Source organism: Mobula hypostoma, chromosome 5 (assembly GCF_963921235.1).
Source record: "Mobula hypostoma chromosome 5, sMobHyp1.1, whole genome shotgun sequence".
Classification (NCBI taxonomy): Eukaryota; Metazoa; Chordata; class Chondrichthyes; order Myliobatiformes; family Myliobatidae; genus Mobula; species Mobula hypostoma.
The window spans coordinates 20,147,908-20,169,510 of record NC_086101.1 but is presented as its reverse complement, the minus strand read 5'-3'; positions in this window follow the sequence as shown (position 1 = coordinate 20,169,510).

Below are 21,603 nucleotides of genomic sequence, written 5' to 3'. Positions count from 1 at the left end.
TCAAATGCCTCACTAAAATCCACGTAGATCACATCCACTGCCCTAACCTCATCTATATGCCTAGTCACCTCCTCAAAGAACTCTGTCAGGCTTGTTAGACACGATCTTCCCTTCACAAAGCCATGCACTGTCCCTGATCAGACCATGATTCTCTAAATGCCCATAGATCCTATCTCTAAAAATCTTTTCCAACAGCTTTCCCATCACAGACGTAAGACTCGCTAGTCTATAATTACCCGGACTATCCCTACTACCTTTTTTTGCACAAGGGGACAACATTCGCCTCCCTCCCACCCTCCGGAACCATTCCCGTGGAAAACGAGGACATAAAGATCCTAGCTAGATGCTCAGCAATCTCTTCCCTCTCCTCGTGGAGCACCCTGGGGAATATTCCTTCAGGCCCCGAGGACCTATCGATCCTAATATATTTTAACAACTCCAGCACTTCCTCTCCCTTAATATCAAAGTGCTCCAGAACATCAACCTCACTAATATTGTCCTCACCATCATTAAGTTCCCTCTCAATGGTGAATACCGAAGAGAAGTATTCATTGAGGACCTCGCTCACTTCCACAGTCTCCAGGCACATCTTCCCAACTTTATATCTCATCGGTCATACCTTCACTCCTGCCATACATTTGTTCTTCACATAATTGTAGAATGCCTTGGGGTTTTCCTTCACCGTACTCGCCAAGGCCTTCTCATGCCTTCTTCTTGCTCTTCTCAGATCCTTCTTAAGCTCCTTTCTTGCTACCCTATATTCCTCTATAAACCCATCTGATCCTTGCTTCCAAAACCTCATGTATGCTTCCTTCTTCCACCTGACTAGATTTTCCACCTCACTTGTCACCCATGCTTCCTTCATCCTACCATTCTTTATCTTCCTCACCGGGACAAATTTATCCCTAACAATCTGAAAGAGATCCCTAAATATCAACCACATGTCCATAACACATTTCCCTGCAAAAACATCATCCTAATCCACCAACGCATTTATAGCATTATAGCCTCATAATTTACCCTTCTCTAATAAAAAAAATCCTGTCTTCTCTGATTCTATCATTTTCCATGATATTGGTAAAGACCAGGGAGCGGTGCTCACTATCCCCCATATGCTCACACACTTAGAGATCTGTGACCTCACCCATTTCGTTGCTTAATACTAGATCTAGTATAGCATTCCCCCTAGTCGGCCTGTCAACATAATGTGACAGGAATCCGTCCTGGACACAGTTACCAAGCTTTGCATCGTCTAAATCCTTGGAACTAATCAGGTGGCAATGAATCTTAGGGAAGTTAACGTCACCCATGATAACAACCATGTCATTTTTGCACTTTTTCCAAAATCTGCCTCCCAATCTGCTCCTCGCTATTTCTACTGCAACCAGTTAAGTGTGGTGTTTTGGAGTTAAGTGTGGTGTTGAAAGGGAAATTGCATATATTGCATGCAAATTACGACGTGATCACAGAGTTGTTAAACGTTATACCTTGTTTACAGCTGAAACACTGAAGAAGAAAGAGGACGGTACAGTAGGAATAATTTCTTTCTAAAGTACATGTTTTTAGAAACCTTTTATGGCTTGTAGTACACACCTGTCTTCTTTCATTTTTCATTATATCTAACATGGAATGTTCAACAATACTTCTCAATGATCTATCTTCAGAAATCATGCAACATCTGAAAAACGATGGTGAGTACGGACAATACATTTCATATAAGGGAAATGAGATAACATTATGCAACGCTGTCCACATAGGTTGAGGTAGAAACGAGGCTTCGGGATACCACCGTTTATAGAAATCATTTGTACAGAAGTTACAATTGTCGATAGGTAGCAAAGACCGTTCTTCCACTTTGCGTATTTACCGCCCACTAATGTTGAAAATATTTCTAATTACGAAATTATGCCAAAGATTTAAGTTTATTTGAAGATAATACCATTAACAAACCAACCAATCTCAATAGCTGTAGACCCTTTTCTAGTCTGTGCACCAGAATGTTGACAGAACATATAGAAACTTCCTCATCTTTACTCACCTATAGCTCCCTACTTCTAAGGCATTAACTTGGATCAATATTAGTTTAGCCATAATCAAATATAATAAATATCTGAAGAGCATATCATTACCAAGATATGAAAGGTTCTTTGTATTATCTGAATATTCCTCTCTTTTGCGATGTGGGAAAGTGTTTCTTAATGTCAAGTTAAATTATCTTTCAACTAAACTTGATCATGGATAAAGGTACATCTGGTCCTCGGGTTGAGTTTCTAAACTGGAACAAGTTCAAATTTGAAGAAATGAGAAAGGATCTAAAAAGCGTGTATTGGGACAGGTTGTTCTCTGGTCAGGATGTGATTGGTAAGTGGGAGGCCTTTAAAGAAGAAATTTTGAAAGTGAAGAGTCTGTATGTTCCTGTCAGGATTAAAGGCAAAGTGAATAAGAATAAGGCGCCTTGGTTCTCAGGGGATGTTGGAACTCTGATCAAGAAGAAGAGAGGGATGTATGACATGTATAGGAAACGGGGAGCCAATAAAGAGCTCGAAGAGTATAAAACATGCAAAATAATATGTAAGAAAGAAATCGGGAGTGCTAAAAGAAGACATGAGGTTGTTTTGGCAGTCAAGGTGAAGGATAGTCCAAAGGGCTTCGCCAGTTATATTAAGAGCAAAAGGATAGTAAGGGATAAAATTGGTCCTCTTGAAGATCAGAGTGGTCGGCTTTGTATGGAACCAAAAGAAATGTGGGAGATCATAAATGGTTTTTGCGTCTGTATTTACTAAGGAAACTAGCATAGAGTCTATGGAAATAAGGCAAACAAGTAGTGAGGTCATGGGACCTATACAGATCGAGGAGGAGGAAGAGGTGCTTGCTATCTTGGGGTAAATCGGAGTAAATAAATCCCCAGGACCTAACAGGGTATTCCCTCGGACCTTGAAGGAGACTAGTGTTGAAATTGCAGGGGCCCTGGCAGATATATTTAAAATGTCGTTATCGACGGGTGAGGTGCGGGAGAATTGGAGGATAGCTCATGTTGTTCCGTCATTTTAAAAAAGGCTCTAAAGGTAATCCGGGAAATTATAGCCGCTAAGTTTGACGTCGGCAGTAGGTAAATTATTGGAAGGAGTACGAAGAGATGGGATCTACAAATATTTAGATAGACAGGGACTTATTAGGGCGAGTTAACGTGGTTTTGTAAGTGGTAGGTCATGTTTAACAAATCTGCTCGATTTTTTCGAGGAAGTTACCAGGAAAGTGGATGAAGGGAAGGCAGTGGATGTTGTCTGCATGGACTTTAGTAAGGCGTTTGACAAGGTCCTGCATGGGAGGTTAGTTAGGAAAATTCAGACGGTAGGTATACATGGAGAGGCCGTAAATTTGGATTAGACATCGGCTCAGTGGAAGAAGCCACAGAGTGGTAGTGGAGGATTGCTTCTCCGAGTGGAGGCCTCTGACTAGCGGTGTGTCACAGGGATCAGTGCTGGGTCCATTGTTATTTGTCATCTATATCAATGGTCTGGATAATAATATGGTAAATTGGATTAGGAAATTTGCTGATGGTACATAGATTTGAGGTGTAGTGGACAGTGAGGATGGTTTTTAAAGTTTGCAGAGGGATCTGGACCAACTGGACAATGGGCTGAAAAATGGCAGATGGAGTTTAATACAGACAAGTGTGAGGTATTGCACTTTGGAAGGACAAACCAAGGTAGAACATACAGGGCACTGAGGAGTGCAGTAGAACAGAGGGATCTGGGAATGCAGATACAGTATTCCCTAAAATGTGGCGTCACAGGTAGATATGGTCGTAAAGAGAGCTTTTGGTACATTGGCCTTTGTAAATCAAAGTATTAAGTATAAGAGTTGGAATGTTACGGTGAGGTTGTATAGCAATTGGTGAGGCCGAATTTGAAGAATTGTGCACAGTTTTGGTCACCAAATTACAGGAAGGATATTAATAAGTTTAAAAGAGTGCAGAGAAGGTTTACAAGGATGTTGCCGGGACTTGAGAAACTGAGTTACAGAGAAAGATTGGATAGGTTAGGGCTTTATTCCTTGGAGCGTAGAAGCATGAGGGGAGATTTGATAAAGTTATATGAAATTATGATTGGTATAGCTAGAGTGAATACAAGCAGGCTTTTTCCCACTGAGGTTAGGGGAGAGGAAAAGAAACAGAGAACATGGACTGAGGGTGAAGGTGGAAAAGTTTAAAGGGAACATTAGGCTCGGGGGGCTTCTTCACGCAGAGAGTGGTGGGAGAGTGGAATGAGCTGCCAGATGAAATGGCAAATGCGGGCAACTTTTAACATTTAAGAACAACTTGGACGGGTACATGGATGAGCGGTGTATGGAGGAATGTGGTCCAGGTTCAGGTCTGTAGGACTAAGAAGAAAAATGGTTCGGCACAGCCAAGAAGGACCAAAAGGCCTGTTTCCGTGCTGTAATGTTCTATGGTTCTATGGTTCTAAACATAAATGCTCACGAATACAGTCAAACAAAACGAGTGACTTCGTCTGTAAATTAATAGTACATTGATTGTGCACGGGTGTTACGGGCAAAAACAAATTGTTATCAACAGTCTACAGATGAACTACGTATGCACATGCAACACACATAAAAGTTTCTGGTGAACGCAGCAGGCCAGGCAGCATCTCTAGGAAGAGGTACAGTCGACGTTTCGGGCCTGAGTTCATCTCTTCTTTCAGTTAGTCCTGACGAAAGGTTTCGGCCCGAAACGTCGACTGTACTTCTTCCTAGAGATGCTGCCTGGACTGCTGCGTTTACCAGCAATTTTTATGTGTGTTGCTTGAAATTCCAGCATCTGCAGATTTCCCTGTGTTTAGGTATGCACACGTGCAATTTAGTTTATTTTGTACGAAGCGAACACCAGATGGCAGCACCGATGGAACGGCCGAGGCCCCAGCCCAACATGAAGGCCGAGTTACACCCCTCCAGCTTCAGGTTTCGAGTTATGTAGCTGCAATCAAGCCCGCGGCTTGAGTCCTAGTCCGAGGTTCGCAGCTGCCCTGCCTTCTGTTTTAACACCAAACAAGGTAAATGAACTTGAAATATGTTGCATTGCCAATGTCCAAAAGGAGCTCATATTCGCAAAGGAAACGTCCGAGACAATCACTCATTGTTAGACTGACCACCGCTTTCAAACACTGACTTCGATACCTCTCTGAAGCAGGCAGTAACAGGATGAGCACCAAGTCCAGAACTTCCAGATTCTCCACAGATCAGCAACTCGCTCAGCACATGGATCTGCAGTATGTTAAGTTCTTGATGACCATCAACATCTTCCAATCGTAAGTTAGTCGTTAAAAAAGACAAAAAGCACCTTTAGCTGGCCCTAGAGGCCGGTGGGTCAGAACACGCCGCCATGTTCCTGGAAGGGTGTTCGACTTAATTCCGTCACCCAAATGGGGCATAGACTTCGACAACTGCTTGTCGGAGTCGTCAGTTCTGCACGAGTCTTTCAAAGTATCCTCAGGTATGCACCATCTTCAAAGATCAATCCTCTTCCGGAGATTGGATACTTTCTTGGCGTTTCTGTAACTATAAATCTGTACTAACCCCCCGCGGAATCCTCCTTTTGTAGCTGGGTTTGAGACCGACATGGTAGAGTTGAGAAATTGCTCCTTTATTTACATGTTATTATTATTTGGTATAATCCTATTTATTATTCATCGTTCGTATTTTATTTATTATCTTTTTGAAATTTTCAGAGAACCGCTTGAGGGAATCTAAGGCTGGTTAGTATTTTTAAGTCTTCATATTGATAGTATAGTTAAGTTGCCTCAACCAATTCCAGTCAAGTCGCACAGTTTCGGTTTTTGTTGTAAAGGACGTCTTATCAATTATCTTTCTATCACTGCAGTCTGGGGCTTTTTTTGTCAAGCAAATTTACAGAAATAAATATCGTGCGCAGACACTGAAGAAAGTAGGGAATAGAACGCATTTAATTTATGCAAGACAATAGGCATATTTTAAAATATTTGATTGGGTATATTATTGCATTATGTGATCAGTTGTACAGGCATGCTGCCCATAGTTTTTGGGGAGAAAATCAACGATATTGCCAATGACCACTAGATACTGGTACACGAAAATTGAAAAGATAAATACAATTGCGTTCTGTTATCAGTAGGAGTAGGGAGAGTATATTTGTACTATGTGTCTGGTTTGAATCAATTCTATATACTGAAAAGACATTAAATGCTAACACGCAACAAAATATTCTAATTTCAGAATTGTGGAAATTAGAAGAAATTCGGAAGGACGTCGGTAAGAATTGAAACGCAAACAACAGGAATTCTGCAGATGCTGGAAATTCAAGCAACATACATTAAAGTTGCTGGTGAACGCAGCAGGCCAAGCAGCATCTGTAGGACGAGGTGCAGTCGACGTTTCAGGCCGAGACCCTACGTCAGGACTAACTGAAGGAAGAGTGAGTAAGGGATTTGAAAGTTGGAGGGGGAGGGGGAGATCCAAAATGATAGGAGGAGACAGGAGAGGAAGGGATAGAGCCGAGAGCTGGACAGGTGATAGGCAAAAGGGGATACGAGAGGATCATGGGACAGGAGGTCCGGGAAGAAAGACAAGGGGGGGGGGGAGTGACCCAGAGGATGGGCAAGAGGTATATTCAGAGGGACAGAGGGAGAAAAAGGAGAGTGAGAGAAAGAATGTGTGCATAAAAATGAGTAACAGATGGGGTACAGGGGGAGGTGGGGCCTTAGCGGAAGTTAGAGAAGTCGATGTTCATGCCGTCAGGTTGGAGGCTACCCAGACGCAATATAAGGTGTTGTTCCTCCAACCTGAGTGTGACTTCATCTTTACAGTAGAGGAGGCCGTGGATAAACATGTCAGAATGGGAATGGGATGTGGAATTAAAATGTGTGGCCACTGGGAGATCCTGCTTTCTCTGGCGGACAGAGCGTAGATGTTCAGCAAAGCGGTCTCCCAGTCTGCGTCGGGTCTCGCCAATATATAAAAGGCCACATCGGGAGCACCGGACGCAGTATATCACCCCAGTCGACTCACAGGTGAAGTGATGCCTCACCTGGAAGGACTGTTTGGGGCCCTGAATGGTGGTAAGGGAGGAAGTGTAAGGGCATGTGTAGCACTTGTTCCGCTTACATGGATAAGTGCCAGGAGGGAGATCAGTGGGGAGGGATGGGGGGGACGAATGGACAAGGGAGTTGTGTAGGGAACGATCCCTGCGGAATACAGAGGGTGGGGGGGAAGATGTGCTTAGTGGTGGGATCCCGTTGGAGGTGGCGGAAGTTACGGAGAATAATATCTTGGACCCGGAGGCTGGTAGGGTGGTAGGTGAGGACCAGGGGAACCCTATTCCTAGTGGGGTGGTGGGAGGATGGAGTGAGAGCAGATGTACGTGAAATGGGGGAGATGCGTTTAAGAGCAGAGTTGATAGTGGAGGAAGGGAAGCCCCTTTCTTTAAAAAAGGAAGACATCTCCCTCGACCTGAAATGAAAAGCCTCATCCTGGGAGCAGATGCGGCGGAAACGGAGGAATTGCGAGAAGGGGATGGCGTTTTTGCAAGAGACAGATTGAGAAGAGGAATAGTCCAGATAGCTGTGAGAGTCATTAGGCTTATAGTAGACATCAGTGGATAAGCTGTCTCCAGAGACAGAGACAGAAAGATCTAGAAAGGGGAGGGGGGTGTCGGAAATGACTTTATCCGCTCAGGGGATCTCCCATCCACTGCTACCAACCTTATAGTTCCCAAACCCTGCACTTCCCGTTTGTACCTCCTACCCAAGATCCACAAACCTGCCTGTCCTGGCCGACCTATTGTCTCAGCTTGCTCCTGCCCCACCGAACTCATTTCTGCATACCTCGACACTGTTTTATCACCCCTTGTTCAATCCCTTCCGACCTATGTTCGTGACACTTCTCACGCTCTTAAACTTTTCGATGATTTTCAGTTCCCTGGCCCCCACCGCTTTATTTTCACCATGGATGTCCAGTCCTTATATACTTCCATCCCCCATCAGGAAGGTCTCAAAGCTCTACGCTTCTTTTTGGATTCCAGACCTAATCAGTTCCCCTCTACCACCACTCTGCTCTGTCTGGCGGAATTAGTCCTTACTCTTAATAATTTCTCCTTTGGCTCCTCCCACTTCCTCCAAACTAAAGGTGTAGCTATGGGCAGCCGTCTGGGTCCTAGCTATGCCTGCCTTTTTGTTGGGTTTGTGGAACAATCTATGTTCCGTGCCTTTTCTGGCATCTGTCCCTCACTTTTCCTTCGCTACATCGACGACTGCATTGGCGCTGCTTCCTGCACGCATGCAGAACTCGTTGACTTTATTAACTTTGCCTCCAACTTTCACCCTGCCCTCAAGTTTACCTGGTCCATTTCCGACACCTACCTCCCCTTTCTAGATCTTTCTGTCTCTGTCTCTGGAGACAGCTTATCCACTGATGTCTACTATAAGCCTACTGACTCTCATAGCTATCTGGACTATTCCTCTTCTCACCCTGTCTCTTGCAAAAACGCCATCCCCTTCTCGCAATTCCTCCGTCTCCGCCGCATCTGCTCTCAGGATGAGGCTTTTCATTCTAGGACGAGGGAGATGTCTTCCTTTTTTAAAGAAAGGGGCTTCCCTTCCTCCACTATCAACTCTGCTCTTAAACGCATCTCCCCCATTTCACGTACATCTGCTCTCACTCCATCCTCCCACCACCCCACTAGGAATAGGGTTCCCCTGGTCCTCACCTACCACCCCACCAGCCTCCGGGTCCAAGATATTATTCTCCATAACTTCCGCCAACCTCCAACGGGATCCCACCACTAAGCAGATCTTTCCCTCCCCCCCTCTCTCTGCATTCCGCAGGGATCGCTCCCTACACAACTCCCTTGTCCATTCGTCCCCCCCATCCCTCCCCACTGATCTCCCTCCTGGCACTTATCCATGTAAGCGGAACAAGTGCTACACATGCCCTTACACTTCCTCCCTTACCACCATTCAGGGCCCCAAACAGTCCTTCCAGGTGAGGCATCACTTCACCTGTGAGTCGACTGGGGTGATATACTGCGTCCGGTGCTCCCGATGTGGCCTTTTATATATTGGCGAGAACCGACGCAGACTGGGAGACCGCTTTGCTGAACATCTATGCTCTGTCCGCCAGAGAAAGCAGGATCTCCCAGTGGCCACACATTTTAATTCCACATCCCATTCCCATTCTGACATGTCTATCCACGGCCTCCTCTACTGTAAAGATGAAGCCACACTCAGGTTGGAGGAACAACACCTTATATTCCGTTTGGGTAGCCTCCAACCTGATGGCATGAACATCGACTTCTCTAACTTCCGCTAAGGCCCCACCTCCCCCGTACCCCATCGGTTACTCATTTTTATGCACACATTCTTTCTCTCATTCTCCTTTTTCTCCCTCTGTCCCTCTGAGTATACCTCTTGCCCATCCTCTGGGTCACTCCCCCCCTCCTTGTCTTTCTTCCTGGACCTCCTGTCTCATGATCCTCTCATATCCCCTTTGCCTATCACCTGTCCAGCTCTCGGCTCTATCCCTCCCCCTCCTGTCTTCTCCTATCATTTTGGATTTCCCCCTCCCCCTTCTACTTTCAAATCCCTTACTCACTCTTCCTTCAGTTAGTCCTGACGAAGGGTCTCGGCCTGAAACGTCGACTGCACCTCTTCCTACAGATGCTGCTTGGCCTGCTGCGTTCACCAGCAACTTTGATGTATGTTGGTAAGAATTGAATCCGCTTTCTTGAACAGTATGACTTAATCTACACATTGGTTTTGATTAAGTATGCAAATTGTGGGCTCAATAATATTTTCCATGCTTTTCTGTAACGGCACAATCCATTAGCAATGCAACGTTGGGTGACAGACAATGCTATGCTGTGAAATTGACAGAGCAGTTATTAAGATAATCAAAGATAGACGTTGGAACATTGCAAAAATTGCCTTCAGACATATTTTATGATTATTTTACACAAATATCCGAGCTGAGCCAGCTGCGCGTATTTACTGCGCTGCAACAGCTTTTTTTCCATGTGATGTAAGGCTAGATATGTATATCGCATGATGTTCGAACCCATTATTATCGTTACCTGTACATCCGTAGATAACTACTAGTAATACATTCTCATTCAGCCATACATTCACTGGCCTCTGCTCTCTCGCAAAACATCTCTGAAGTTGGCTTGTGCTCCATCTCCGTATCTTCACACCTATAGTGCCGGAATCAGTTTCTTGAATTAAGTTATAAACTGAAATTCCCATATCGTTTTTCAAGTTTCGGCCAGACGTTTGACGCTTTTTCTTGAATTACACTTAATTTCAAAGAGTGGGCTTTCATCTGCCGTGCACCGTTAATCTTAACGGAATATCTATTATATTGCCTTCGAGGTTGGCAGAAGGCAGAACTGTAGAGCAGAAGTAGAGACAGCAAGGAAAGTAGCTGCTCGTGTATTTTCCCTTCCACTCTTAGGGACGTTAATTCATAGATTGTTTAGACAAAATGTGATTTCCAATACATTCATTGCTGTTCATTTTATTAGAAATGCTTGCGTTGTTTAAACGGTCCAAATGCATTCAGAATCACGATCAAAATCAGGCATATGTTGATTTGCGGCAGTAGTAAACTGCAATACATACAGCTAATAAATTATTAACTATATTAAAGAGAGCAAAAAGGGAAACATTGTGCGACAGAGTAAATGGGTTCATTGTTCATTTGGAATTCTGATGGGGCGGAGGGGAGAAGCTGTTCCGAAAACGTTCAGTGTTTGCTTTCAGACTCATGGACCTCTTTCTTGATGGCATCAATGAGAATAGGGTATGTTCTGGCTGTTGGGCGTCCTCAGTGATGGATACCGCCTTTTTGAGACATCGTATTTTGAAGATGTCCCCGTTGCAGGAAAGGCCAGTGGTCAAGATGGAGTAGGGTGTCTGCAAATTTCTGCAGGGTATTCCGATCCTGTCCATTGGCCTCTCCATATCAGACGGTGACGCAAGCAGTTGGAATGCTTTCCAGTGTATATCTGCAGAAATTTGTGGATGCCTTTGGCGACGTATCAAGGCTCATCAAACTCCCAATGAAGCATTGTAATTACATCAATATGCTAGGCCTAAGATAGATTTCAATTGACGCTGACACACAGGACCCTGAAACTGTTTACCCCTTCTACTGCTTATGACCCAATAAGCTTCCATTGACTTCTCTTTCCAAAAGTCGTTGTTGTGATAATGCTGAACTAGCTAATTCATCTCGCTCCTGTACGCCTCCTCGTCACCGTCTCAAATTGTGGCAACAATATTTACGTCATCGGTAAGTTTTTAGATGGTGGGGGGGGGGTCTTGAGGTGTGCCTAGCTACACAATCGTCAGTGTAGAGATATTAGAGCAGTGAGCTATGCGTGCACTTCGCCAGTGTTGGTTAACCGTGTGGGAGAGATGCTATTTCCGATCTGTATTGTCTGTGGTCTTCCGATGTGTAAGTCAAGGATTCATTACAGAGAGGGGTACAGAAGCTTACGTTTTGGAGCCTGTTAATTGGTAGTGAAGGTATTTTGCTGTTAAACGCTGGGCAAAAGTCAATAATCATCAGCCAGACTGTTGGTATTGCTATTGTCCAGGTGATCCAAGACTGTGTGGAGAGCCAGCGAGAATTGCTTAATGAAACATTAGAAAATATACAGACAATACAAATTACCTTCTGAAAGATTTTTAGTGGCATCAGCTGTATCCAAACGTCTTCCCATTGTCTTACTGCATGTTAAAAACGACACATTAACGTACTAGCATCATAGGCAAGCTAGTAGATAATACGTACAATCGGTTGGCGAGTTATGATCTGAAAAAAGCTGTTGGCTATTAAATATACTGTGTCTGACTGTTCCTCCACGCTAGTGAGCTGTCGGACTGCAGAGGAGCTCGGTAGCTTCAGCTTTTGTGCACGTCATTACCTGCTTCAGACCTCCGTGGGCGACGACGTAGGAACAGGTACGCATGGAAAGAAAACAAGGTGGCAACGCGTTGGAATCCACAAAGGACCTAGGCCAAAACCTTTCAAACCTTCTCTCCCCTCGTTCTTAATGAGAAACGTCCGCTCACTTGAAAATAAAATGAACTTCTGCGGCTGAGACTTAATCAGCGATGGTAAAAGATCAGCTCGCTCAAACTCGCGGAGTCATGTCTTCATGAATCCATCCCAGACAGAGCCGTACAGATGGCGGGTTTCAGCGCATTTTGGGCTGTGAGAATTCCAGGGACCTCACGTAGGACCCGCGATGGCGGATTCTATATTTACATACATAGAAAGGGGTGTCCAAATGTGCCCCGATGATGGAGTTCATTTTTGTGAAGTGCATACCGTTTTATATACCGAGGGAGTTCACTACAGTTCTGTTGGTGGCTGTATATATCGCCTCCCCACTTTGATCCTGGCTGCGAGGCACTGCCTGAGCTGCTCTACAGGGCCATCAGTAAATTTCAAACCAAACACTCCGATGGCATCGTCTTTATCGCAGGCGATTTTAACCATGTCAGCCAAAAGAAAGTCCTGCCTACGTTCCATTAGCATGTTGATTTTGCTACCAGAGGTGAACCTACATCAGATCTGGTTCACAGTAACATTCCAGGTGCTCTCTCCACCCACATTCGACTGTCAGTTCACTTATCTGTGATGTTAATTCCAGAATACAAACTAGTAATCAGTTCGTATTATCAAATCAATTCTGAAGGTTGTGAAAACCTGGTCCGAGGGTCTCATCTCTGCACTGCAGTACTGGTTTGATAATACGAACTGAAGAATGTTCAGGTAGACTGTTACCTATGGTAACTATGTTAACATCCAGATATATGTGGATTCTGTGACCAGTTGCATACAGAAATGTACTGACAATGTTACTAACATGTGTCACACGGCTGAAGCATGACTATACGGCAGGACTCAGCTCAAACCGTTTCCTTAAGTCTGCCGATTACTCAACAGTGGTTGGCCTTTTCAAGAGCGTTGAAGAGGCGGAATACAGAGAGGGCGTGAGGAGAACAACCTAAGCCTGAACGTGGAGAGGACAAAGAAAATTATTGTGGACTTCAGGAAGGTGCAGAAAGGCCTTCTCCCTCTGCGAATACATGGCTCCTCTGTAGAGAGTGGTAAATTCACTGATTTACTGGGCGTACACATCACGGATAATCTCACCTGAACGCTTCCACCCTTCATCTAAACTGCGTTTTACTGGAACAACAATGAGAGCGTCTTGGACAGTTGCATCTTCATCTGGTATGGGAGCACTGCAGCATCATACCAGCAAAGACCTTCGAGAACAGCTGAGAGGATTATAAGGTTCTCCCTTTTCTCTATCCTAGATATTTATCAGGCGCGCTTCTTACGCAGGACACTAGGTATTATTAAGGATCCACACATTAATCCAGCGTCCTCCTTGACTTCCCACCATCAGGCAGGACATTATGATACATAAAAAGTAAAACCGTCAGGATGGAAACAGTTTCTTCCCCCAGGCTTCTGAGCTCCCGGCTGCTAACGCATTTAAAGTGTCACTGGTTAATAGGTCCCATATCTTGCAATATTTAATATAAATGAATTTTAGTTTGCTGCATATGTCTGATTAACCTGCAGATTTTATCCTTACCTACGTAAGTTATCGTATGTTATATGCTTTACAGCCTGGTTTGCTGTTGTTTTGGTATAAATCATGGTTATATACGTTATATATATATATACGTGTGTGTGTGTCTGTGTGTGTGTGTGTGTGTGTGTGTGTGTGTGTGTGTTTGTGTGTGTGTTTAAATGACAATAGACGTGACCTGACTTATTGACAGCGAGGAGTGCACCACATGATGTTCGAAAGTGGAGTGCGGAGAGGACTGCAGGTCCTGAATCCGCTATATGATCGACCGGAATTCTACTTGCTTTGAAGAAACTCAAAGCTGTAGCTGCTGCACTAATTTCATACGGCGTGCAATTATGAAGCCGCAAACAGATCAAAAGTAGTTCTGAATATGTTTCTTTAAACGACCTGTTATGCATCAAAATCTGGATTTTAGTGTCCAAATTGTGTTTGCATAAAAAGTGAAAATAGTAAAAAGTAGTTGGTGAAGGAATATTAATTTTTGCATATCTCTTATATGTTACAATACATCGCATATGCATAAACGTCTAATTCTAATGAATATTTTACTATAATCTGAAGACGTTACAATTCATACAACAGCATGGCCATTCTTTCGGCATGTATGCATTTTCAAGCATGCAATAATTGCTGTAGATTCGGTTCTTGCAAATATTTGCAGAAGTAAAACGAAACGTTAAAACGTTGAATATTTTCTTACTGCGATGAAAATTAGTGTCTATTAGTATATTATACTTCCAAATATTAATAATGTTTTATAATAAAATTGCAGAGGCGCTTGTGCAGCAGAAGGATTATGGTAATGTACCTCATGTTTTCATTTGTTTGCCAGTTCTCATTCCGAACAAATTATGACATGTACAGTAAATTTAAGAAGGAGATTATCATTGGCCTTAACGCTCGCAAAAAAAGTACGGAATAATAAATATTTTAAGCATATTCTGAAAGCAAAACAGATCTTAGGTCTAAAAGCTGTTAACCTAGTTTCCTCTTAAAAGAACATCGCTTTGAGATACCATTTCAAAATTGGTATCTTCGCACCTTGTCAAGATGCAGTGGATGTTGTATATTTGGATTTTCAGAAGGCCTTTGACAAGGTGCCACACAAGAGGCTGCTTAACAAGATAAGAACCTATGGAATTACGGGAAAGTTTCATACGTGGATAGGTCGTTGGCTTATTGGCAGGAAGCAGAGAGTGGGAATAAAAGGACTCCTTTCTGGTTGACTGCTGGTAATCAATATGTTCCACAGGGTTCCGTTTTGGGACCGCTTCTTTTTACGTTGTACATCAACGATTTGGATTATGGAATAGATGCCTTTGTGGCTAAGTTTGCTGATGATACAAAGAGAGATCTAGGGGCCGGTAGTGCTGAGGAAACAGAGAGTCTACAGAGAGACTTGGATAGATTGGAAGAATGGGCAAGGAAGTGGCAAATGCAATACAATGTTGGAAAGTGTATAGTTATGCACTTTTGCAGAAGTAATAAACAAGCAGTCTATTATTTAAATGAGGAGAGAATTCAAAGTTTTGAGATGCAACGGGACTTGGGAGTCCTCGTGCGGGATACCCTTAAGGTTTAATCCTGAGTCAGTGCTCAAGAAGGCGAATGCAATGCTGGCATTCATTTCTAGACAAATAGAGTATTGGAGAAGGGATGTGATGTTGAGGCTCTATAAGGCGCTGGTAAGACCTCACCTGGAGTACTGTGGGCAGTTTGGGGCTTCTTGCTTAAGAAAGGATGTGCTAAAGTTAGAAAGGGTACAGAGAAGATTCAGTAGAATGATTCCGGGAATGAGAGTGTTAACATATGAGGAACGTTTGTCCGCTCTTGGAATGTCTTCCTTGGAGATTAGAAGAATGAGGGGAGACCTCATAGAAACATTTCGAATGTTGAAAGGCATGGACAGAGTGGATGTGGCAAAGTTGTTTTACATGATGGTTGAGTTTCGTACAAGAGGGCATGACTTAAGGATTGAAGGGCGCCCATTCGGAACAGAGATGCGAAGAATTTTTTTTAGCCAGCGGGTGGTGGATCTACGGAATTTATTCCCACAGGCGGCAGTGGAAGCCAAGTCATTGGGTGTATTTAAGGCAGAGATTGATAGGTATCTGAATAGCCAGGGCAGCAAAGGTTATGGTGAGAAGGCGGAGAAGTGGGACTAAATGGGAGAATGGATCAGCTCATGATAAAATGGCAGAGCAGACTCGATTGGTCGAATGGCCGACTTCTGCTCCTATGTAATATGGTCTTATGGGTTAATATCTAAAATGAATATGAAATAAGGTTCAGAATGAACAACTGAATGAATAATTAGCCACAGTATAGTGATTAATCTACCCATAATCATAGGCGCATGAGAATCAAGGCTTTCAAAAGATGGATAACTGTGCGGCCTTTATCAATCGAGATCAATATTGTTTCGTGCCATTTTGAGCAATATCTAGCTTTTCATGGCAAAATACCTTCCCATACTGTGGTGATATTGATAAAGTGATACGTTATACAGAATGGAAAGAGGCTCTTCAGTCCAACCTATCCATGTCTTAGAAAGCGTCGTTCTTAACTCGTCCTATTTGAACTATAGAACTCTGAATATAATATACTACAGCATTCTCAAATATATTTTAATGTTACAAGGATGTTGCATGGAATAGGGAGCATGCCTTATGAGAATAGTTCGGCATTTTCTCCTTGTAGCGACGGAGGATGAGAGGTGACTTTATAGAGGTGTGCAAGATAATGAGAGGCATTAATTGTGGCTTTTTCTCCAGGGCTGAAATGGCTAGCACGAGAGGGCATAGTTTTAAGATGCTTGGAAGTAGGTACAGAGGAGATGTCAGGGTAAGTCTTTCACGCAGAGAGTGGTGAGTGCGTGGAACGGGCTGCAGGCGGCGGTGGTGGAGGAGGAAATGATAGGGTATTTTAAGAGATTCCTGGATGGCTACTTGAAGCTTAGAAAAGGGCTAGAGTTAAAGCCTAGGTCGTTCTAATGTAGGGACATGATCTGCACAGCTTTGTGGGCCGTATGGCCTGTATTGTGTTGTACGTTTTCTATGGTTGTATGTCTATAATTGTCTTTATCTCTGTCACTTCCTCTGGCATATAAATCTACAGTATATATACATCAGCATTGGTGTAGAACAAAATACCCCTCGTTTCCTCTGAGGGTCACAGGAACATTTTGTAGAGCTCTTCCTATTGAGCGATCTGATGAAGGTAAGCATGCATATGTATTCGTCACCAGCTGGTTCACCTGTGACTTCACATATTGGAAAATACTGTACTCTACAAAAGTCTCAGACAACTGTATTTAATTGCATTGCTCAAGGCTTTTACACAGTACCGTCGAAAGTTTCTCTATTGCACTATATTGCTGCTGACAGAAAATCATGACATAGGTACATCACACCCCGGGATGATCTTTAATAAATGTATTTTTTTTTTTGTCAGTTAGCTTGTGAACTGTATTTTCTCCATGTTACCTCGTAGGTGTCTGGTGCGCTTGGATTCTTAATTTTTTATGTTTAATTTTTTAATTTTGCACTAGCTCTACTACGTTTTGCAGGTGTATCCTAAACGGTATAGTTAAGCTCTGATTTTACCACTTATCTAATTTGAAATAATTTAACTAGCACGTTAATATCAACGTCCGGAATCCTTACGTGCTCCATGTTATATTTCAGGATGGGATCATGCCAAAGCCTTTAGTTTGGTCGTTGCGATTCCTTGTCTCGTGAAACTTAGTCTGAGTTCTTCTGTGCATCGTCAGTGATTTCTGTTCGTCAAGATTCAGTAGCGTTTGCAAGAGCTCTTGTTAGTTTTCCTAGTTATTTTTTGTCGTTAATCTTCAGTGTTATTTTATTAGTCGAAGTCTCCTTCAATCCTACCGTTCAGTTATCGAGTAATCCTCACAACAAATGTGAGTGAACTGAGAATGGCAGAAGGGCAGGCAGCAAGGAACTATTGTTTGGTAAAGGGAAGGGAGAGGTGCGTGTGCGGGAATCAACAGACAGATATTCTGTAATAATCAATTGTATGGAGTCAAACTGTTTTGCCTGGTGTCTCAGCGTTGTGCGTGACTACACAGCCTCCACCCACTGCTGGCACTCCTTCGCTGCACCTATCGCAGACTCCTTCCCTGATGCTGCAATCTCGTTATTTCCAACATTTTTTCCTCCCACTAGATCTACAAGCGCGCCTTCCACGCTCCAGGTTGACTATTAGTGTATGCCTAAGGTTTTACTTATCTTTAGTCTCTTTATTCAAAACCAATCGAGAGCCATGTATTTTAAACTATGGCCTGCGCTGTTTTAACTTTCCTGAAATAATAAATCCGTACTTCCCTGAATTAAACCCTACCTGCAGTTTTCTTAGTCCAGGTGCATAGTTGATCTAGCTTCTTTTGTAACTTTACAAAGCCTTCTTAAATGTCAATCATTCCAACAATTTTAGTGTCATACAAACAGAAACTAATGAGAAAAAAATGTATTCTCATAAAAATCGTTGAAATATATGAACACAACAAGAACAGAGAACAAAGCCAAAAGCCTCGGGGCAGCCCTGCAGAAAAGAACTACAGTTTGAGAGACATCCCTCAGCCACGATCCTCTGTTTCTTACCAAGCCGATTTTGCGTCCAGTTGGAGAGCTCAAGGAGGATATATTGTATAATTTCACCTTTTGGACCAGTCTACCCTGTGGGACGTGAAACGATCTGTTGAACCTCAGGTATTGGGTATACATCACAGAAAATGCAGTCCAAAGCATAAAAGAGATTTCTTTGTACCCAGTGTCTTCCTGTTTTGAAATACTCTTTCTGTTTTCTTTTCTTCAGAACTGGAGCGGCTTCGAAATTTTCTTAGTAAGTAATGCCATTTAATCCTCCATTCAATGGTGCGTCCATTTCGGCTTTACGTTATATTTTATTGCACATTTCGTGTGATGAAAATGTTTGATAAGTACTATCCTTTATATACTACTTGGGAGCGTCAGCGAAACTTACAGGGACTTTGATGGTGATATCTGAGCGAAGGATACTTAGAGTAGAATTTTGTTTGATTTTATTTCAGATCTTGATATAGAGTATTTACTAAATTACACTTCACGAGGGGAGAAATATATTAAATACAACATAATGTAAAAAGATGAGAAGTAATTGCTAAACAAGCTGAAGAGTATTATTTTTTCCTGGCTGAAATCTGGCTGAATTTTTCTGTACAATATGGAGCACAAATCACTGAAAGGCAAAGTACAATTAACAAAACAAAGTATATTGTGATAGAATTTCAGTACCAAAATAATCATTTGATTTGACCATTGGCGATATACTGTTTGATCTGTATCTAATTCATATTTGGACATCATATCTGAAAATAGCTATTGTAAGCTGGAGAAGTCTCGAATCAGAATATCACCTATTCTAAATTTAATCATTTTATTATCACGAATTTTATATGAATACAAATTGTCTTCTTATTGCCATTCCTCTGACATCTTCCAATCGGAACAGTAAGGAGATATAGTTATGAGGTAAATATTTAGAATTTCCAACGCAAATATAAAGCATAGATAGTAGATCACCTGATAATCTTAAAATGATATCCAGCATTAAAGTTCGGATGTACAACCAAAGTATATAGCTAAAGTTCTGGTAAAGCTGAGTCATGGTGTCACTGATTTCCAGACCCGGATCTGGAACCACCTTCGCTGTTTTCATGAAGCTTCAAGGATTGTATAAGTCAAAACTGTTGATGTTATAAGACAGAATTGAATTGGAGGTGTCCTGATACTCTCTACATTTTGAAAATGAAATAAATATAAGAATGTGTTTGATGAAGAAATCGAATTTAAATAATAACAAAATAACAAAACAACAGTAGTAGATTGACCATAGGGAATATAAATCCCATAATGATAATAATATAAATTGTAATAACAAGACAACTATATTGTTGTCATCATGGTGAAATCGGAATCTGATATTCTGATTGTCAGTTCTCGGAGATGAAGTCCCAGTTCTACATAAACTTGACACTGGCCATAGCGAATGACTGATCCCTGATTGCACTGCCGACCTGTTGACCTGTGTGAAGGTAAAGATGAAAGCAAATAGTTTTACCTTCCTGATTAGTAAGATTCAACATTATGTACAGTATGCAAACTTTGCAATTTCAATTTCGATACAAATTCTGTAAAGAAGACGCGAATATTTCAAAAGGTGCAATTAGGATATGCTTAACAATCTAATGTCTGTATATTCAACACATTTAGTACAATTTCTACAAAGTTCTATGATCATTTTGAAAAATAAACAATTGAAGTTTTGGAAAAAAACTGATATGAAGGGTAAACGAAAACAAACACTTGGATTGAATGAATATGTTGTACACTAAAGAATCAATTGGTAAAACGGTCTTTAACGGCATTTCACTCCCGCTATTTGTATATCAATAACGTTTACGCATTTTATGTCTTTGTAGAAGAACGGGAGAGAAATATGACAGGTAAATCATATTCGTGTACATTTAATCAGCATTTCTTTGGTTTCTTCTCTGCATAAACTAATTCCAATAAAAACCGCATGTGCTGCATTTAAAATAAAAATACATGGACAGCTTGAAGAAGCTGAAATAATATTTGAAGAAACTGAAATAGTCTTAACGTGAATTACAGAGAATACATCAATAAATAGATGGGGTTAGAAAAACAGCAAGTAAAGCATTGGTGACCGGATGCTAGGATGGAATGGAGTTCATTCCAAATTTGAATGAATTCATCGCGGTTTATAATGCTTCCAGAATACTGCAATTGTCAAAGAATTCACTTTCAGAAACATGACCTCCACAAGCTTATTTTAATAAAGACACCACAAAATGCTTGTCTTCTTATATCTGTACAAAAAAGAATTTCAAACATGTGTGTGCGAATTTGATAAATATTGAATTAAATCAATGACCTCAAATTCACTTTCGAGATAACTGAGCTGTTGTTTTATATACAACTCTCAGTTGCCTTCTCTTATTGTCTCCGAAGAGCGTAGCTTATTTGCATCGTACTCAGGCTCCACAAAGATATGATTACATTACATCCTTCGTGATACATTGCTATTCTAAGAAGGCAATGTACAAAATATTAATGTACGCAATGTATTAAATGTAGGCATCGATATATCCATTTAAAAAATAAACAACTTTTAAGCACATTGGGCTATTGTACTCTTCTCGGCCCAGCAAAAGCTCCATCATTCAGTATATAAAAGGCTGATATTCTTTAAATTCCATCTTCTCTTCGGGTCCAGCTCCCAAAACTGTAATTTCCCAATATTTCAAAAAAATCCGACTTATATACACATTTTTATTTAACTTCCACATACATGATAATCTATCAGTTAACTAACCTTATTTTTCATGACCATCATGTAAAGTTACATCTGTCGTCTGTAGTTTGAGATTATCCCACGATGGAAATGCCTTGACATGCTGTATATATTGCAGCCCGCTAAACTTTCAGATCAATCCGCATGGAGGGCTTAGTGGTAGCGTAGTGATTAGGGGCAACGCTTTAAGCGCCAGCTGCAAATACAGGGTCAATTCCCTCCTCTTTCTGTACAGTTTCACCGTAGCTGCATGGCTTTTCTCTAGTGCTCCGGTTTCGTCCCACATTCGAAAGTTGTACGGTTAAAGTTAGTGATTTATAGGCATGCTATGTTGACGATGCAAGGGAGGTAGGAATTGTCGGCTGTCCAGCACTAAATCGAATATTTGATTTGATGCAAACAACGTATTTCACTCTATGTTTCGTTGTATATGTGACGAAAAAGCTATGTTTTTATTATTACAGTGTAACTGAGAATTGACAGTCCCCTGAGGCCTATTCATCGCATTGGCATTGCTGTCAGATTCCTGGGAGCTGAGGGGAAATACTCCTATTTCTAACCGGTACAATCGAATTTGA